This window comes from Ambystoma mexicanum, chromosome 10, assembly GCF_040938575.1.
Source record: "Ambystoma mexicanum isolate Mex_15411 chromosome 10, UKY_AmexF1_1, whole genome shotgun sequence".
Taxonomy (NCBI): Eukaryota; Metazoa; Chordata; class Amphibia; order Caudata; family Ambystomatidae; genus Ambystoma; species Ambystoma mexicanum.
The window spans coordinates 1,493,998,747-1,494,017,476 of NC_090932.1; the positions used below are offsets into that span (position 1 = coordinate 1,493,998,747).

The 18,730-nt window shown below is 47.7% G+C and overlaps 1 protein-coding gene and 1 long non-coding RNA gene across 3 annotated transcripts in view; one reads left to right on the forward strand and one right to left on the reverse strand.

Annotated features, from left to right (window-relative positions):
- The window catches only part of LOC138492468 (uncharacterized), a 55,828-nt gene extending 54,612 nt beyond the window's left edge, over window positions 1-1,216 (reverse strand). The window contains exon 1 of the long non-coding RNA XR_011276212.1: window positions 1,120-1,216. This is a non-coding gene — a long non-coding RNA (uncharacterized lncRNA). The remainder of the gene's footprint in view (window positions 1-1,119) is intronic.
- A 90-nt stretch (window positions 1,217-1,306) lies between these two features.
- KNTC1 (kinetochore associated 1) overlaps window positions 1,307-18,730 on the forward strand; it is a 2,501,313-nt gene continuing 2,483,889 nt past the window's right edge. For both annotated transcript variants that reach the window (XM_069619627.1, XM_069619628.1), the window contains exon 1: window positions 1,307-1,393. The gene's annotated coding sequence lies outside the window, so the exon portion shown is untranslated. The remainder of the gene's footprint in view (window positions 1,394-18,730) is intronic.

An 18,730-nucleotide genomic window follows, 5' to 3' on the forward strand; every position in this document is an offset into this window, starting at 1 on the left:
TTAGCCGCACAAGGTGCGATTGTGCATGCACAGTACGGAAAATTTACTATGATACCACCAAGTCAGTTTTATATTAAAAAAGTAGTGCACTGTCTCACTTATGGAGGTGACGGTATCATCAATCTAGACTGGAGAATTTGGCCCAGGACAGAGAGTAAGTTCTGGAAAAAAGTCCTGAAACTGCTGCAGAGTTTACCAATAGTGGTGATAAGAGCGGAACTGGGACTGCAATCACTAAGTGTGGAAATCATTAAATTTACTAAGGAATATAATGGAAGAAAAGCCAGCGCCACCCTAAGCCCTCTTAAAGGAAACAGAAAGTGGGAAAGGAACTTGCCTGGTAAATGAATGGAAAACAAAATACATCAAACATCTAGAGTGGCCAAATTCATCAGTTGATTGTTGAATAGCAAATCCTGATAAAGTGAAGGAGAAACTAAAACACAGACTGGATAACACCACAAGATGAAGAACAATCATACAAATGTCTGACACAAGGTGTAAGTGATCAAAGGAAATGGAATGAAAAATACCAAAGTACCTTGACAATTCCCAAGTAAATCCCACAGAGATACATTACTCCGAATTAGATTAAACAGCTATCATACAAACGGATACCTCTGGAGAACAGAACAAAGGGGGTCAAATGAAGCAACATGTCGGATTTGCTGCAAAGAAGACCAAATTGAGTCAGTTTAACATTTATTGCTGTACTGTGAAGCCTTGACACAGCTGAGAACTCGGCTTCTGAGAAAATACGTTAGTAACATTCTAACTGAAACAGCAGAAAACTGGTGGAAAAAGGCTTTGTCGGGTGAAAAAGTAGTGTGCCGGTATCAGTTTTTTGGATGATGTAACGGATAAAATAGCAGATGATGGGGTGTAAACGAACTGGTGACAACACAACGAGTTTAACATTGTAAGGGGAAGGGAAATTGTGGGATTAATTTAATGATCTATTAGGTCTACATGTGTTAAAAGTTTGCATTAACTAAAATGACAATAAATTAAAATAAAAAAAAACATCTCACCTGGGCAAATCGCCCATCTGCACGGGAAAACCCCAAAAAGAACGTAATCTGCCTGTACTAATAAACATGAGATAACTTTAAGACTTACCCTAAACCAAATTCAAGCACCAAATAACAATCAACCTTCGCGCTCAGCCTCTGTCCAGCTCGCCAAAATCCTTGCCTTCGCACTCTTCTCTTGCCCTTCCCGCTCTTATAAAAATAAAAAAAATGACGAAGGGAACGTTGAAACACACGTGATGCAGAGCATCCCACGTGATGATGAGAAGGCGGAGTGTCGCTAAGGTCCGTTTCTCGAACGGGAACTAGCGAATACCCGGGCCTTTACGAAACGCTCATGTGCTGATTCCAGGCAGCATCAGGTAAGTGCATGCGATACAGTTCTTGTAGTGAATTTTATATGCATTACTTTTAGCATCCATTAACTTAGCGGGTCTAACCACTTTGTTATATGCTTAAGAATAGCCCTTTTGCATACTCTGGAAATGCACGTTTAAGCTGTAATTCGTTGTATTGTACTTAACACATGTTGAAATTAAACATTGTTAGTACTTGACTTTTATAAACATCGTGTTTTGAAATGTTGTTGTTGGTAGCGTAGACACAGTAGCTGGACCGAAGCTCATTTACGGTATTGTTCAAGCTCTGGAATGCTCGCAGACGCAGTAATCATGCCAACATCCTGAGGCACCTGGGAGGGCGATTTCACGAGAGAATTCGAGAGTAATTAATTTCCCCATAGGAATGCATTGGGGTTAGCAGTTAGCATTATTATAGGCGGGAGAACCTGAAAAATGGCAATATTTTGCAATATTTTTTATTTCAAAATCGTGAGTCTCCCGCCTAAATCGGGAGGGATGGCATGTCTGCACTGTGCATCAGTGGCGTCACCAGGAATCACATTTAGGAGGGGCACAGAGAAGGGTGACCAACTTTTTTGGATCCTTTTGTAAGACACTTGCCCACAAGGTGATGTCTCAGTGTCATTCGCTTTTGCCCCGCCCCATTTGTGATTCCAATTTGTTAATGGCTATTAACACCTGCCTTAATAGAAATGTAAACCGTTTGTACTTGGAAGGTTATGATTACGTTTTTTCACGCAAACTTGACCATCACGACCCCAGGAACACAGCATTAGCATTTGAATTAAGCTAGGTGTCAGCTTTACAGCTCAACCTGTAGGCTCAAAAGGAGCAGCTCAACCTGTAGGCTCAAAAGGAGCCGAGCTGTGGAGAAAGAAAGCAGCAGGCGGCAGCGCCATGCTGTGTAGAAGGCCACTTCAGTTTGTAGAGTGGCTTTGCTGGAGGCAGGTTGTCCGAAGCAAGTCGGGACAACCTGTGTCCCGCACAGCCACTCTGCAAACTGCGGGACAGAGTCCCCAGTTAAGGGACAATCACCCAAAATATGGGACAGTTGGCCTCCCTAGCACAGAGGGGGGCAAAAGGCAAAAGAGGGGTGGGAGGGCACCTATGAAAGGTAAGTGTGACTTCACAAGCAGGGCAGTTTCTAGCCAACTTGGTGCCCAGGGCAAAACACTAGCATGCGCCCCCCTTTCCGACTGGCACACATCACTCCCAAACTACACCTATGTGTTGTGCGACAAAACCCCTCCTCAATATGAATAAATAATTGCTATATAAGTGAAACTGGTTTCATTACATTGTAATGCAAGTACTTTAGAATTCTGTAATGTGAAAACGCAGCTGTTGCTGTCTAAGTAAATGGTTTTTCTGTCACATGCTCTTAGGGAAGGCCTTGCCTGAATGCAGTTTCAAACTGTCCATACTTGCCTACTGGGGTCTGAGGGCCCACTGACCATGTGTTGCAGGTGTTGTGTTCATACCACCTCACGTGTATTTCGCAAGGGGAAATACCAGATTAACCATATGAATTGTTTTCTGATGGAAGGTTATTATTCCAAGATGGACAGTCTGGTGCACTCTTATTGTACTCTTTCAAAATACCTCTATGAGAGTGGGAAAGAGGGCAAATGGCACCAATGAGGGTTCCTGCATGCTTTGCATTAAATCACAGCGCATTTCCGGACTAGAACAGTGATCGGAGAGCTCTATATTTGATAAACAAGTCTGTGATAAAAGGATTGTATGTGTGAATATAAATTCATGAAAGATGCACAGCTTGGTGCGCGCATCACTGTACGCTCAGCCCAATATTAAAATGTTTGTAACCATAAACCATACATACTCATGTGGACAGCTTTTTTGGATGCTATTATAAAATGGCTGCAACATCAGACACTCAAATGGGGAACAAGGCTCTTTTGATTCTTGTTTCTGAAAAATGTTAGATGAGGAAAGGCTGAGACTCGGTGTGAGCATGTCCAACCCCCAATACGGAAACATCTTTTGGGAATTATATCTATACTTGTAGAAGAGAGACCCAATAAAACAACGCACAGAAAGGTCTGTACCTCTTAAAAACTTTAGCCTTGCCATTAATAAGCCGATGAAGCATTTGAAACAAAGCCGGCTTCTAATGCGTGGTAAAGGGTCCACAGTTCCTCAGCCACGGCCTCCTCACTATTAAGCAAGCCTCGGCGGTTATTTCTGAAAAACTAACAGGCCCATGCTTTATCTAACAGAGCTGACATTAGCATCTCTCATTAGTGCTGGTCTGGAGCTAGTGAAAATCGTGATGTGGCAGTGTAGAAGGGTTTTTTGGCCTAGTGGATGTACAATTTGAGGCAACAACTTTGATTGCTTTATGCGTTTAAGTGTGGGCACAGTATGGCATGCTCGTCAGAGCCACATACACAAAACGTTCCAGTATGCTATTGTATGGACATTGGACACAGCAGACAAAAACAGGTATGGGAGCGCCACATAGACGCCATTAATCAACAGGGTGGCGGGTTGTGCAGCACACAATCACATTGCTGCACACATCACTGAATTGATTTTCCATGGACTGTCTGCATGGTGACACAATGAACTCTACTTTGCTAACCAAGGTGCCAAATGACATTGAGTTGCCATCTGCTGTGCGCGCTAGGCAGTGGCTGGCTTGTTTAGAAAATTGAAAGACCTGACCTTTGATGCTGGGAGGATGCATTTAGTCCATGTCCCAAAGTAGCCACGAGAATACTTAATCAAGAAAATGACAGTTAACCTTCCCAGCGATGCGCCATATGTAACTAAAAAGTAACGTACAACAAGAAAACGTTTTGGTGTGTCAAATAGAGACATGAAAATCAAGAAAATGGTTTAAAACGTTTTTTCTGTGTGTCAAATTGGTTTGGTCAGCTAACTGATACTTGGTGAATACAAATGCCTCATGTTCAGTTCTTAAATGTTAAACGCATACTGTGTAAAAACAATGGCTTGTTAAATGAGCCATCACTTATAAATTGCCCCACTTGAAAGGATGTCGACACAAAGAATGAGGGGCGCAGGGTGTGTGAGCATCTTTCACGTTGCGTTTGGAATATGTATTCCTTTATTTGCATATTTCAAACTCATCGCAATCATCCACAGGTCGGCAGAGAGCAGCCAGCCGAACAACGCAGAGGAGCACCCACGGCACAGCAGGCTGCTTAATCTTTTGTCTGCCAAAATGAGACTCGGCTTCCTGGGTGGGCCCCTTACTGCACCCCACTCCTGAGCGATTTAGCTCTTGCTCCCTGGGCCGTCGCCCGCTCCAAGAAACTGGACTGACGAGCACTCGTGCAGAGAGGCTTTTGTGCACACCAACTACCCACACCCCGCTACACCTGCCCTTCCATCAGAATGCAGGCACAAAACCATTCAGTGACTCATGGCCCATCATTAGTGGTTTTGTGTGCTACATTCTTATTGGAGGGGCTGGTTTTAGCTGCTGAGGGAACTCAACTGTTTTGATTGTTGTGCTTATGGAGGCTTATGAACCTGTTGTGCTGCGTTGACAGTGCTGAGAGCAGTCCAGCTGAGGTGGGGGGGGCACAAGGAAGTGCCCAGTATTTCAGGGGGGGGCGCAGGTCCCCCAGGAATCCCCCCTAGCGACGCCACTGCTGTGCAGCTACTATACAGACCCTGCTCTGGTGTAAGTGACTACACATATAATAATCGGGCCCATTTCTTGACCCGGGCGAAGCGGGCAGCTTCCCTGGGCGCAATTGCCCTGGTTCCTGGAGGGTGAAATTTCCCTGGGTGTGGGGCGTGATTGCCATGGGTAGAGTAGCCAGTGCCCCCAAATTCTCTCCTGCCCTGGGCCCCTGATCTCCTCCAGCCGGTACCTTGCTGTCTCTGTAGATTGCCCTCCTGTGGTTTCTTCAGACTTGGGGGCAGCTTGAATGTCCTTCCCCTTGTTTTTGGACATAGTGAGTAGGCAGGTCTGATATGGGGAGTCCTGTCCCTCCTCTTCTCCCTGATATTGTTTCCCATCCTTCGGACCTCTTCTGGACATTTTTTTCAGGGCGTAGCAACCAGGGACGTAATTTCACCAAAATGCCAAAGGTAGGGAAAGTGACATCACACGACTTCTGATGACATCACTGGAAGTGTAATTTGACCCACACTCCAAAGTGACATAACAGGAAGTGATAGAATGTGACCTTTCACCCCTTGACAAAACAGGAAGTGGCATCACATAGCATTATTCCTAAGTACACTACGAAAAATATAGTTATGATATCTCTATAATGTGATATACATTTCATTCACGAATGGATCACCATATGTATCGTTAATATCAGTGTATATAGGCCCATATTACCAGATTACTGTGAATGCAAGCAGACGTCCAAGGCCAAATGATAATGATGTGTTATTATATAGCATTTACACTTAACCGCTTTATATAGAACAAATATACATACAATATCACCCAACCTGTGTTGGCACTCATTAATCGACCTCAGAAGGATGAAAGGCTGAGTTGAGGTGTTGAAGGACAGACTAAATCAGTGATTCACCCCCTTAAGTGTGCCTGAAATAAACCTTTAATGAGTCTAGCAATTATTTTATAGAATTCCAGAAAGACAAATTATTATTTGTTATTCCTATTCTTTCTTATATATGGTCACTGCCCAAAGTGTTACACATTCGGAACCCCCCTTATTTTTTTTTTGTTTTGTTTAGTTTTTTGTTTATAGAGGCCTGAACAAGAAAGCTAGCACTCCACAAATAAAGAGCCATTTACGCTGGCCACAGCCCATGAGCTTATATTTAATAACAATTTTTGTAAAACATTTTTTAGGGGTAGCCAGGGAGACCACAGCGGTAGCAAAGAAGACCCCAAGAGTTGCAACTTCATACCCCAAATGACGTCCCTGGTAGGAACCTCCGCCGCTTTGTGAGTCCACACTTGACTGTGTGAGGGGGGGAGACCACAGCGGTAGCAAAGGAGACCCCCAAGGGTTGCAACTGCATCCCCCAAATGATGTCCCTGGTAGGAACCTCCGCCGCTTTGTGAGTCCACACTTGACTGTGTGGGGGCGGGGGGGTTTGGAACTCCACTAACTGTGCGCAGTTGAGCCACTGTTTGTCCACCTCCTCGGGTTTCAAATGACCCTCCTCATGGCCTTGGTGCCAGGATCACTCTGCCCTGAGCCCGACCAAATGGCCTCTCCCTTATTCTTCCTTGTGCATCACGGATGTAGATGGACTCTTTAGTCCTCTATTCGACCTAAGGATTAGCCCGGGGAGGCCAGGGCTCCACCGGTCACTGTCTGCTATACGTGATATGCCTCTTGCTCCCTCGTCTCCCTTGCTGTGCTTCTGGATGGGGGTGCGCTAGCTGAGGAACTATATGCAGTTCCAACATCCAAAATGTACCTCAAATGGGCCTCCAGCCGCCCTGGCTATAACATCACAGGGCCTCCCCTGGCCTTCTCTGCAAAGTGCTGGCTTCAAATCTTGGGAGGGGGCCCTCCCGCCACGTTCCGCCACTCCTCAACATCACTCTGCTGAAAGCTGGTGATCACTGCATGCTGATCACTACCTGTACTGGCCAGCCTCTGCCTGCTTGCACCCTTTCCTGGGCCAGGGAGCACACTGACCTGTGAAGGTTCTCCCCCAAAGGGGGGGGGTGTTGAGCCCCTCAGAGTCGCCACCTTCCTGCCTCTACGCTGTGCGGCTCCTCCCGTGCCTCTTGGACGCTCCAGGTGCTCGTCTCCGCTGCGCAGCTCTAAGCAGTGGGCTACGGGTATGGCGCCTCTGTATCGAATTAGACGCTGCTTCGCCGGCGCGGGGGGGCAGCTCAGTCCCGCCTCGATCTTCCCACTGGTGCTCGCAAGCAGGGAAGCCCCTGCTCCACGAATCAAGCCCCGGTGGGCCTCCAATGTGGGAGGCAGCTCCTTCCTGACGGGCTGCTCCGCCACCCGACAGCGGCTGCTTTCTGCCACCCTACCTCGCAGTCGCGTTGGATCCTCGGCCGCCGTGGGTCTCACCTAGTGGTTATTCCTGCTCACGGTCTGCGAGCGTGCCTCTCAGCTTGGCCTGCACTGGTCGTGGGCAGAGTGGCCCCGCACCTCAGACACTGCAGAGACAAAGGCTGCACACCCGCCTCTGAGAAGTCCCCCAGTGATCTGGGTTGTTGCACTCCACCACTGCAGCCTACATTGATAAATCCTCGCTTGGGGAAGGCTCTTTTAATCTATCTTTGTCTTTGGCCACGCGGTGGGGGTGGGTGGGGGGTAGTGTGAGAGCTCCACGGTCACTCTGCTCTCCCATCGGTGGCCATCTTAGAATCCCAATCACAATGCACTTTTTATGGGTATCCATCATAGATGCCAGTAAAAAATGTATTTTTTTTTTAAATTTATTTTTAGAAAGGATATGTGCTTTCATGTAAAAAAGAGGGGGTGTCCCGACAAAAAAACACATTTGGTTAACAGTGGATTTAAGTCGCTGTAAATGTCTTAAGGTAACTGCATATGCTGAGTTTGTTATTTACACATTATGTAGCATCCTATTTCGTTAAAGCTAATGGATCATAGCACTTGTGTAGGTTTCACATTTATACATTGCAATATAAAATTCATACAAATGTATGACCAAAAACAATTAAAGCATATATTTGAGAAAAAAAACATTAAAAACATTGAAAGAAAGGATGCAAATGGAATGTAAATTCTAGACAACATGTAGTAGTATTAGGAAAGAAATATTTAAACAAAATTCCATCTAAAACACTCTTGTTAGCAGATCTCAAAACCTTGTCTGTAAGAAACATAAGGCACATTATTCCATCTATGCAGCTTTAGATGACGCATACTACTAGACTGTTCTATTAGATACAATTGGAACAATGTAAAGCAAATGCGTTATGATTAGGGGGGCGTGTGTGTTTGTGTGTGTAAAATCATAACTCAGGGTTGTAATTGAATCGACTAGGACAGTCTTAGTAGTGTGTGGGGTCTAAAGCGGCATAGATGGAATAATGTGCCTTATGTTGCTTACAGACAAGGTTTTGGTCAAAATGTCCTGCTAACAAGAGATGAAGTCTCTGCATGCACTTTTGTTTAAATATTTCTTTCCTGATACTAGTATATGTTGTCTACAGTTTACATGTCATTGGCATCCTCTCTTTCTATTTTTGAATGTTTTTTTTCAATACATGCTTTAATTGTTTTTGGTCATACATTTGTATGAATTTTATATTGCAAGTAATAGATGTGAAACCTACAAAAGTGGTAGGATCTAGCACAGTGTGTTTTAGCTCTAACAAAATGGAGATCTTACACGAGGATACTACATAATGTGTAAATAAATGCAGTTCCCTTGAGACATTTACAGCAACTTAATCCACTGTTAAACCAGATGTTTTTTCCTGTCGGGACACCACCTAAATTTTGCCTGTAGTTCTATACACACCAGTCCCTGAGTAGGGGCCAACCCTCTCGTTTATGAGATGTACTTTCATGTGGCTGCACTGGCATTTTGGGGCACCCAGTCTAGCCATTCTTTGCTGTGGCATGACTTTTTCTTTTTCACTGGGATTCTATGACAAAGCAAGCATGATGTGTGTTGTGTCTAGATTGGCATTTAGGGCAGCCAGTCAAGCCATTTCTTACTGAGTCGTGGCTTTTATCACTGCGTATCAAGGGTAAAGCAAACATAAGCATTATTACACATTGAGTGTCGGGAACCGCGGTTGGAAGTGCTGGAGCCGGTGGAAAATCTGACTTTCCGGCAGGACTTTCTAGTCCTCACCCAACATGGCGTCTGTGCCTTTTAAATGCAGACTCCGCCCACAAGCTGGTGCGTTGTATCTGTGCATTCTTCGTGCAATGCTCTGTGACCTGTGCTTGTGTCTCTCTTCGCCCTCCAGTGTTTATTATTCTCCATCTACCCTCCTGTTTTCTTTTTTGTCTTTTTCCTCCTGCTGTTTCGGTCTGGGTTTCTTTCTTGTAAGTTTTCCGGTGTGCGCCTTCCGCTCCTTGCGGTCGGCGACGCTTTCTGTTCGCGGTTCCCCCCGTTCTAGTTTTTCATCGCTTCCTACCTGCTCTGTTCGTTTCGGGCAGTGTTGCTGCCTAGCTCTGTTTCTTTTTTGTTCGCCAGCTGCCGCCTGGAGCCCCCGCCGCGATCTTCCAACCTTAGGTGACTCCTTCTTTGACGGCTTTGGCTACTTTTTGTACTGTTCTATGCAAAGAATCATTATCAACCTATTTCCTTCAATCTCTTGTCCTGCGCTTTGCTTGTACTATTCTTCCTTTTTCTTCCCTTCTTATTTTCTTATCTCTCACTCTTCTTGCTATTGTGCACCCTTTGGCGTCTCTTCTGGAAATTCCATTCTCCTTTTGCTGCTGCTATTATCCCAGTTTCTTCGTCTTTGGATTGGAACCTTCGTAATCATCCATCTACAAAATTGTATCTTACCTTATTGGAACTTTGGACAATTGCTTGAAGATCTGTGCCACCACATCATTGAACCCATCTATGGATTAGGTTTTTTTCTGCCTTCGGGCTTTTTCCCTAGAATCAAGGCTGGCCCCCTGGGATCCCCCTAGGGCAGGTACCCACTTCTGTCACGGTGGCCTCCGGAGGGGCCAGACCTTATCTACACGAGAAAAAGAAGGTTAAAACACCCAAAGTTTCTACAAAGAAGAAAGAACGCAAAAAGACAGAGGCAGCACAGCTGGTACTAACCTCCGAGGATTCAGGTGAGGAGAAGGGGGAGGTAGACTCGGAAATTGACATGTGCAGCCAGTTTGGACATATATTCTTTTTGTGACGAGACATTTTTATAAGCAAAGCCAAAAGGGCTGTCTCACACTCAAGATGGGCATGTTTTCTTATAGTATCATTACTGGCGTTATGTTATGTTCAGTTTATTTGTACCGCACTGCTACCACCCAGGGGCAGTCTCCAGGCGCTCGCGTGGATCTGCAAAAAAAAGCATTGGAGTGTAATTCAAGGAGTACATTGTTGTGAGATCTCTGGGAATCTGGACTCCCAAATACATAAGTGCCACCCTTTCAACCTTCCCCATAAACTGCACACTATTCTCCAAACAGGACCCCTCACTTTGAATCGGCATAAAACAGGATTTATGAACATTGACCTTGAGTCCTGAAAACTGTCTGTATGCCGTAATCAAGTCCAAAAACTCAGGCACTGATAAGTGCACATCCACCAGATATGCCAAGATATTGTCCGCAAATAAGGACAGCTTAAAGATCGTTTCCCTGCATTGAATCCCCTTGATTCTCCGATTGGCACGGCTCCAAAGACCTAGCATACAACAAGGGCTAGAGGTGGCATCCCTGCCTCGTCCCTCTGGCTAACCTGGAAGAGGCAGCCAGTGATCCATTGACCAGCACCCAGGCTGTTGGGGAGTCATATCAGGCTTCTATCCATCACCCAATGTGGGGCCCACGCCAAACCTCCACAGGACCGGGAACATATGCGGCCATTCGACACGGTCGAAAGCCTTTTCTGAGTCCATAGAAATGACCACTGCATCAATGCCCATCCATTGCACCACATGCATCAGATCGATTGTCTTTCCCCCGTTGTCCGATCGCCGTCTACCCTGGGTAATGCCACCTGATCCCCATGGATCTGTGGTGGAAGGTATCCCTCAAGCCTCTGACCCATGAATCTTGCCAATATATTCACATCTGTATTAAGAAGCGATATCGGCCGGTAAGAGGAACAATCCCCCGGGTGTTTCCACGGCTTATGGATAACCACTATGATAGCGATAAGCATCGAGATGGGGAGAGCCTCCCCCTCCAACACCCTATTAAAAACCTTGGCCATATAAGGGTCTAGAAGAGACCGGAACATCTTGTAAAACTTAAATGAAAATCCATCATCCCCCGGGGTTGTACTGGTAATCCCTTAATCGTGTGGGCTACCTCCTCTGGAGTGATCTTATCAGTGCTGCCTGCCATGAGGTCAGACAAGCCCGGTATAGGCAGCGAGTCTAAGATCTGGGCCGACATTCCATGATCTTCCTGGTATATAAGACCTCGTAAAACTTACGAAACCCCTCACCTACTGCCCCTGGATCAAGCGGGTCTGCCCGCCTGATTCCTAATTTTGTTGACTAACTTGGATTTCTGCACCTCCATTAGACACCACGCCAAGATTCTGTCTGCTTTATCCCCTCTCTCATGATATTTCTGTTTCAGGAAGATTTACTTTTTTTCTGTACCTTGGAGAAGTAGAGACTTAAGCCGTGCTTTATATGTACGGTGCAGGTTCCAACCTCCTGCCCTAGCCCCCCTCCAAACCCTCCCGGTCTGTAAATTCGCCTCCCTCTCCACTTCTCCTGCTTTTTTTGTGCACCCAGACCCATCAATACACCTCGAATCGTGGCCTTGAACCCCTCCCACACAAACCAAGATCTGGTGTCCCCCCCCCCCCCCGTCGTTAAACTCAAAGTACTCCTGAATGTGGATTTGAAGCATCTGGGCTAGTACCTATCATTCAACAGCAGGTCATTGCACATCCACTTCCCTGGGGGACGTTGGGCCCACCCCTCTCGAAATACCACCCAGACTAAATCGTGGTCTGACCACAGGACTGGAGGGATGGTAACCGAGCTGCCAAACCCCCTCTGACCTGAATCCACCAGGACTAGGTCAATTCGGGAGTATGAGTCATGGATTCCAGAATAAAACATGAAGAGGGACTCTTCCCCAGGGTTCAACACCAGCGGGTCTTCAACCTCCAGGGCTGCGTTAATGCTATGAAAGCTTCTCGACTGGGAATGCTCAGCACGTGATACCCCCGACCACCTTGGCAATTTCCTGTCCTTCTGCGGGTCCAGAACCATATTAAAATTCCCCCCCCCATGATCAGCAATCCCTCCACAAATGGCTTTAATTCCTCCTTGAGGTTGGCCCAGAACACAATCTGGCCCTCATTAGGGCCATAGACTGACACCACCATGACTGGACTGCCCCTCAATAACACCTTGACTGTGATATAGCTCCCCTCTGGGTTCTGCAACAAATTGCGAACCACCAACCCAATTGTTAGATGCCACAACTATGGCCAGCCCTTTTTTCTTGTTCTGGGCAGATGCCTGAAATACTTCCCCAATACACCTGGCCTTCAGCCTCAGTGAATCCCTGCCCACCCAATGAGTTTCCTGTAAAGGAAGCGGGCCCAGGTTGGCTTTCAAATTCCCGTAGCACGAGAGAAAGTTTTGTGGGGGAGTTCAGTCTCTGGACATTGAGACCCCAAAACTAAATCCTTTTTCACATCAGCCAGTAAAAAAACATTTAATTCTCTGTGCTGTTCACACCTGGGTACTGAGAAACCTGAAGGTGTCTCACCCGCTAGTCCCTGGAGATCTGTCATCCAGGTGGCCAGGACACTGCCATCGCTTTTGGATCCAGTTCCTTGGGCTGGACCAGGGCGGGAGAATCACCTGGATGAGGGGTCTTTAGTGAGTGGGACACCAGATGATCCCCTTCACTGGAACACCTTTTCCCCATCCTACCACGTAGGATACTTAGGAACTCACCCCTCCACCCCCCCTTTTTCCAATACAAACATTTTCTCACGGACAGCTCACTATGAGAGAAAACTGACTAACATCTGAGTCGTATACCTGACCTGTCCCAATACAATGGTCAGGCAGGGTCCGGCAATTACTGACCGCTACACACACCTGACTTCCATCACACTTACCCACACGGATAAAGGGCAGAACATGTGAGCACACTCTGAGCGAGGCAATGCACACGAGGAAACGGCAGTTTCAAGATGGCAGTTTAAGGCAAAAGACGGCAAGACCGAAGGGGATCGCAAGGAGGGAAGTGCCCTTGACCTTTTCGACGAGGGACCGTTACTTTCATGGACCTTCAAGAATAGAAAACGTAAGATCAGGAAACAAGGCTGAAGAATCCTGCATTGTGTGTCAGAGGTACCCGGGGCTCTCCCGCATCCATAATCAAGGCGGGGAGAATCACTTACCACTGTGGTACTGTCCTTGGATCCTACAACAAAGAAGTTCCTGTAAAGTCAGCACAGCCGGTGAGTTGGGGAGACTGATACCAGACCGGTCTGTGTTCAAGGCAAGGTTGCAACCGCAACATTGTATAGTGAATGCTGAAGTGTGTGATAATCAACGTGAGCAAAATTGAACAACAGATGAGTGATTGCACTTTGAAGCCAAGATACAATACCTTAGACAGAGCGGTCTGGCACTGCCTGCCTGCTCAAGGAGGAAAGTCTCTAAGGTATCCAACTGAAAGGTGGCAAAAGCAAAAGTGGCAAAGAATTGTGAAATCGAAGTGGTCCTGCAACGGGTCAAGCAAAATCCTGCGCTCGTAGTAGTCCCGGAATATCTTGTTTATACCATCAGTGTCGCGAACCAGAATTCCATTCAAGACTGCAACTTCCAATATGCTCCCCCGTCCCTTTTTCCCCCTGAATTGCCCAAGCAAGAGTGCGACTGGTTCTGGCATCTTCTGCATATTTAGATGATAGGGCGGGATCACCCAAGTATCTATCCTCACTGTGGGCCGCTTCAGAGTGTTCTAGGCGTTTCTCTTTCAGACGTTTGGTAGTCTGAGGATCTTTATCTGTAATTCGTCTGCGTTCCAGTTCAGTAATCTCCCTTTCTAAACGATGTGAGTTAAGGACCCCACCCTCCTTGAAAATGCAACAACCTTTTATAACCACCTTAAAAGCCTCCAAAAGCATTCTGTAGTCCAGGACGGAGCCAACATTGAGACGAAAGTATTCATGGATATTGTCTCCGATCCCTTCCCGAAACACAGCGTCCTCAAGGGCGCGAGGATGAAACCGCCACTGTGGGGGGCGATGTGCCGCCGCAGGAATGGATATGACCGGCAGAAATGGAGAGTGGTTGTATAATGACCTTGGTAGCATTTTAGTAGATCGTGTGGCACTGGCTATTGGGAAGGATAGCATGATGTAGTCTATTAGGGAGGTGGTTCCGTGCACTCCAGAGAAGAATGAAAACTCCTTTACCTTGGGGTGTGTATGCCTTCATATGTCCAACCCTATGGATTCAGCTATATCCCTCCAAGCAATGGTCGCTCTGTGGGGTGTAGTGTGTGTGTGTGGAGGCCGATCAATCCTTATCTAAAGTCAGGGCCAGATTAAAATCCCCCGGCCAGATTATTTGATAAAGCGGGAAATGTATGGGTCAGGGCTACACATTTCTGGAAACATTCGGGAGAATCCACATTGGGAGCATAAACATTAACCAATAATAATTTCAACCCTAAGCTTTCAGCTGCAAGGAACAAACAGCGGCCTTCTGCATCGGATATTTGCTCATGGAGATGAAACTGCAAGGATGCATGCTAATATATTGTAAACGGCCTAGATTGAGATGAGCATGAGGCCCCATAACTATGTATCCCCCCAACCCTTAGCTATGGAGAGTGGGCCATCCTTGGGAAGGTGAGTTTTCTGTAAGCAAAGTACTGTAGCACTGTGCATCTTGGCGTGATTGAGAACCAGTCTGAATTGTTTTATTATTGGTGACACCTCTGATGTTCCAGGTCATCACGTTTAGGGAATCATCCGCCATTGTAAGCAAGCCATGTGATCCTCTTGCCGGCACCTGAAGCGGGCGCGGGCGACCCAAACCAATAATGCATACCCTGGCAGTTAGAGTACTTAGAGTGTGTGACATAGCAACGAGCAACTTAGATTACTTGTGCACCTTGAACTGTAAATAACATCCCAAACATCCCCCACCCCACCCACGCCAGAAACCAACATACTGGCTTGTTTCCCAACCCACAAAAATCACTGAACATGACGCAGTGACTGCGTTGATGGGGTGCCGACCGCGGCTGTAGTGCTTAATAAATTCAGTGACATAACCATATGTGCTCTAACATTTTGTCTGCCTACTGCAGGGTTGGAGCGGGATCCCCACCAGTGGGGTGATCCGCCGTTATGAGAATTAACTTAGGACTACAGTAGGTCTGGGTCTACGTGGGCCTCATTAGTGTCTGGTAGCTCTCAAACAAAGCGGTCAGCTGAGGCAGGAGAAGTGAAAAACCAGGGTGTTTTTTTTCCCATCGCAGACAAAGCGAAACTTGGCCCGAAACAGCATGGCATATCGGACGTTCTTCTTCCTCAGTTTGTTTGTTTTTTTACGGCTTCAAACGTCCTCCTTTGCTCCTGGACTTGTTGGCTGAAATCAGGGAAGAGACTGATAATGGAGGAGCCGTATCGGAGTTCGCCATGGTCCCTGGTGGCTCTGAGGAGGACATCTGTCTCTCTAATTTAGGATCCAGGCAATTATAGGTCTCGCGGGCCCTCCAGGAGGTGGTTTAGCCACCAAGGAGCGGTGTGCCATCTCGACCAGAAACCTAGAGGACAGCGGGGGGTGGTCAAGAATTTTCATCAGGCGTTTTTCAACGGAACAGTTCCATATTATCGAAGTGTGTGGATTCGGAGACCCCCACGTTGTGGAATGTTATTTCTCAGTGATCTTCCATCTAGGTCATGGTTCTTAGCCTCCACCCGCCTCAAAGATTTTTGTAAGGATTCGACCCTGTCCTCCGTATCCCCAATCCGCTGTTCTGCTTCTGTCAAGCGGCCACACAATTTGTCTATCTGTATAGTGGAGGTCTCAACCTTGCAGGTCAGTGTATCTATTTTTGATCCAAGGGAATCAGTGCTATTCTTCAAGCTCAATAGTGTCAGAGTGGCCATATCAACGGCAGTGGGGGCTGAGGTTGAAAGGGGGGATGTCGGATGACTGTTCCTATCGTGCAAATTGGTCCATCTTCGGCTGTTTCTTGTTACCCATTTTCATGTGTCACAGCGGTGGGACCACGATCGGGGCCCGCGTTCTCCCTGTCCTCACCAGAGTAAGGAAGCCAAACTACCAGTGTGATTGGGGGGCATCGCGCCCGGTCCTCATCACCACAGGGCGATGAAGATTTGCTCCTGGGTGTAGCTGGGCGACTCTGTAATGTGGGGCAACCTGGGAGCAGAGCTCCAAGTGGGGGGGTGGTGCGGGGGGTTGATCTGACTCAGCCCGTACCCCTGTGAGGAAATACCATGCACTGAGTGCGGCCCTCCCGGGGTGCTGCGTTGGTAGAATGCGCTATGGAGGTATGTCGGCAGGGGCGGGCGTCCAGTACCTGCCCTACAGCACCTATTCGTCATGGTGCCCAGAAAGGGAGACTTCTGGCCATGGGAGGGACCAGGCAGGGAATACACGTGTGGTCTGTATCCCACTTTCTGTGGTCGGGTTTAAGCAGGAGGCTCGGTGCACTTGAGCCAGGAGTTTCAGCAGGTCTCTGTACCAGCAATGCTTATGTTCTTCTGCGGCGTGCGCTGGACCAAATGGCGATGTGCACATCTGAGCTTGGCACTGTGGAGGGAGCCAGTGGGGGCACACTGCAGCAGCACGGAGATAAGCGGCCCGAATCAGGACGCATGCCGGACAACACCCCCATACTCAACTGTATCAACCGGGGTGAACTGCACCCCTCAACTGCAACAGTGCCGAGATCGCCCCTGCTCCCTTTCCATCAGGCGACGGGGCGTCTCTGGGTTTAGGGGGGGCTGTGCCTCAATCACTTCAGCTCAGCACCCCTATATCGTCAATATTAGTTTACCCCACTGGGGCCCGAACATGCATGTAGTCCAACTCTGGCAACTACAACTCAAAAAGCTGTCCCTCGATAAAGCCAGGCCCAAAAAATGGCAAGTGAAATTCTGCTTTTCAAGGGCAAGCCTATCCACACTCAAGGCTCCTTGGGGACACAGGCTGCTACCTCACGGACGCACTGCAGTAGAGTTTGAGGAGCCATCAAGGCCAAATCCAATGCTCTGCCCCTTTATCCTGGGAGTGACGGGGGTCGCCAGCCTGCAAACCCACTGGAACTCCGAGGCACCCAGCCCCCGTGGGCGCTCCAGCTCAGAATGGCAAAGTGAGCACCACTGCCCCCAGGGCTGCGTTGGCCTCACCCAGCTCTCCAGGTAATCCTCCGCCGAGGGAGAACACCACCCCCAGGGCCGAATCACGCACTGTCTCCACTTTAAGGTCCCTTCTTATCCAGAGCTCCTCCCCTCATACTGCCGGTCGTGGGTAACGCTTCGGAGTGTCTGCGGGTACACTGCAGGCCTTCTCCTTCTTGTCGGGGATGGCTCCCAGCCTCTGGCGCCAATCTTAGTTCACCTAATGTGGGTGTTCTCACCCAGGGCTGCATGCCCTCCTTTCTGCCGCGGGCCCAAGTCCAGAACAGTAGCTTGGGAGGCGATGATGCAGATCAGGCACTGATGCTACTGGTATCCCGCTACTCTTCATCTAGGGAAAGCTCGCCTTGTGCCGGACGAATTCGCCACAGACTACTCCACAATGTACACAATCTGCTCCTATGGGGCCATCTCTACTCGCTTCGCTCCTGGGGGCGGGAGGTCAAAAGTGGGGGCTCGGCCCCTTTCGATCCCGATGGAGCAGGAGACTCGCGCCTAGCTACTTCCATCAGCATGCCCCCTGGTGGCCTCTGGCATTAACTCTTTTAACTGAACGGTGGCTCATTTCTGGGTGTTGACGAAAAGCCATTCCTTGAAGAGGAGGGGGGTGAGCACCTGCCACTGCGGAATTGTGTGTGCCACACAGTTCTCAATAGGTTCCCCAGTTCTCAATTAGTTATCTTTTCTATCTATAAAACAGCAATTTATTCAAATGGTGACCTCCCCTATCCCCCACCTAACCCACCTAGAAATGTTGTGAATCCTTCAAGGGTCCTTTCTCTCCCCTAATAATATGTAACTTCTTTATGGAACACTGAGTACTGCTTGGCTCGCAGGATATCATCCACTGATCTGCTATTGACACCAAAATGAACCCCTCACTGGCAGAGTTAGTTTTTGCATTCCTTCGCTAGCCTTGTGCCACATGGATGGATGGATGGATGGATGGATGGATGGATGGATGGATGGATGGATGGATGGGGGGGGGGGTTTACTTCTATCTGGATTATCAAACTACACCCAGGTACCACAGATGTCAGTACTGTATATAGCGGCCAGATCTGCTGCAGAATGTCCAAAAACCTCACATCTGCTTCAAGGGAACTGCAATGACTTTCTGTCCTGGGCCTCATCAGTTTAAAAAAATGACTGTGCCATTTACAAGACTTTTGATTTGCGGTGATTAAATTACCTTGACAACAAACTCTTCATCGCCATGTGCTACACGTCAATCTGCAGCTGCACCATTGTGTGGCTGGAGATGCATATAGGGCACAAATGTGCAGTCTTCAGCTATGCTTGCAGTTTCTGGAATGATCATCC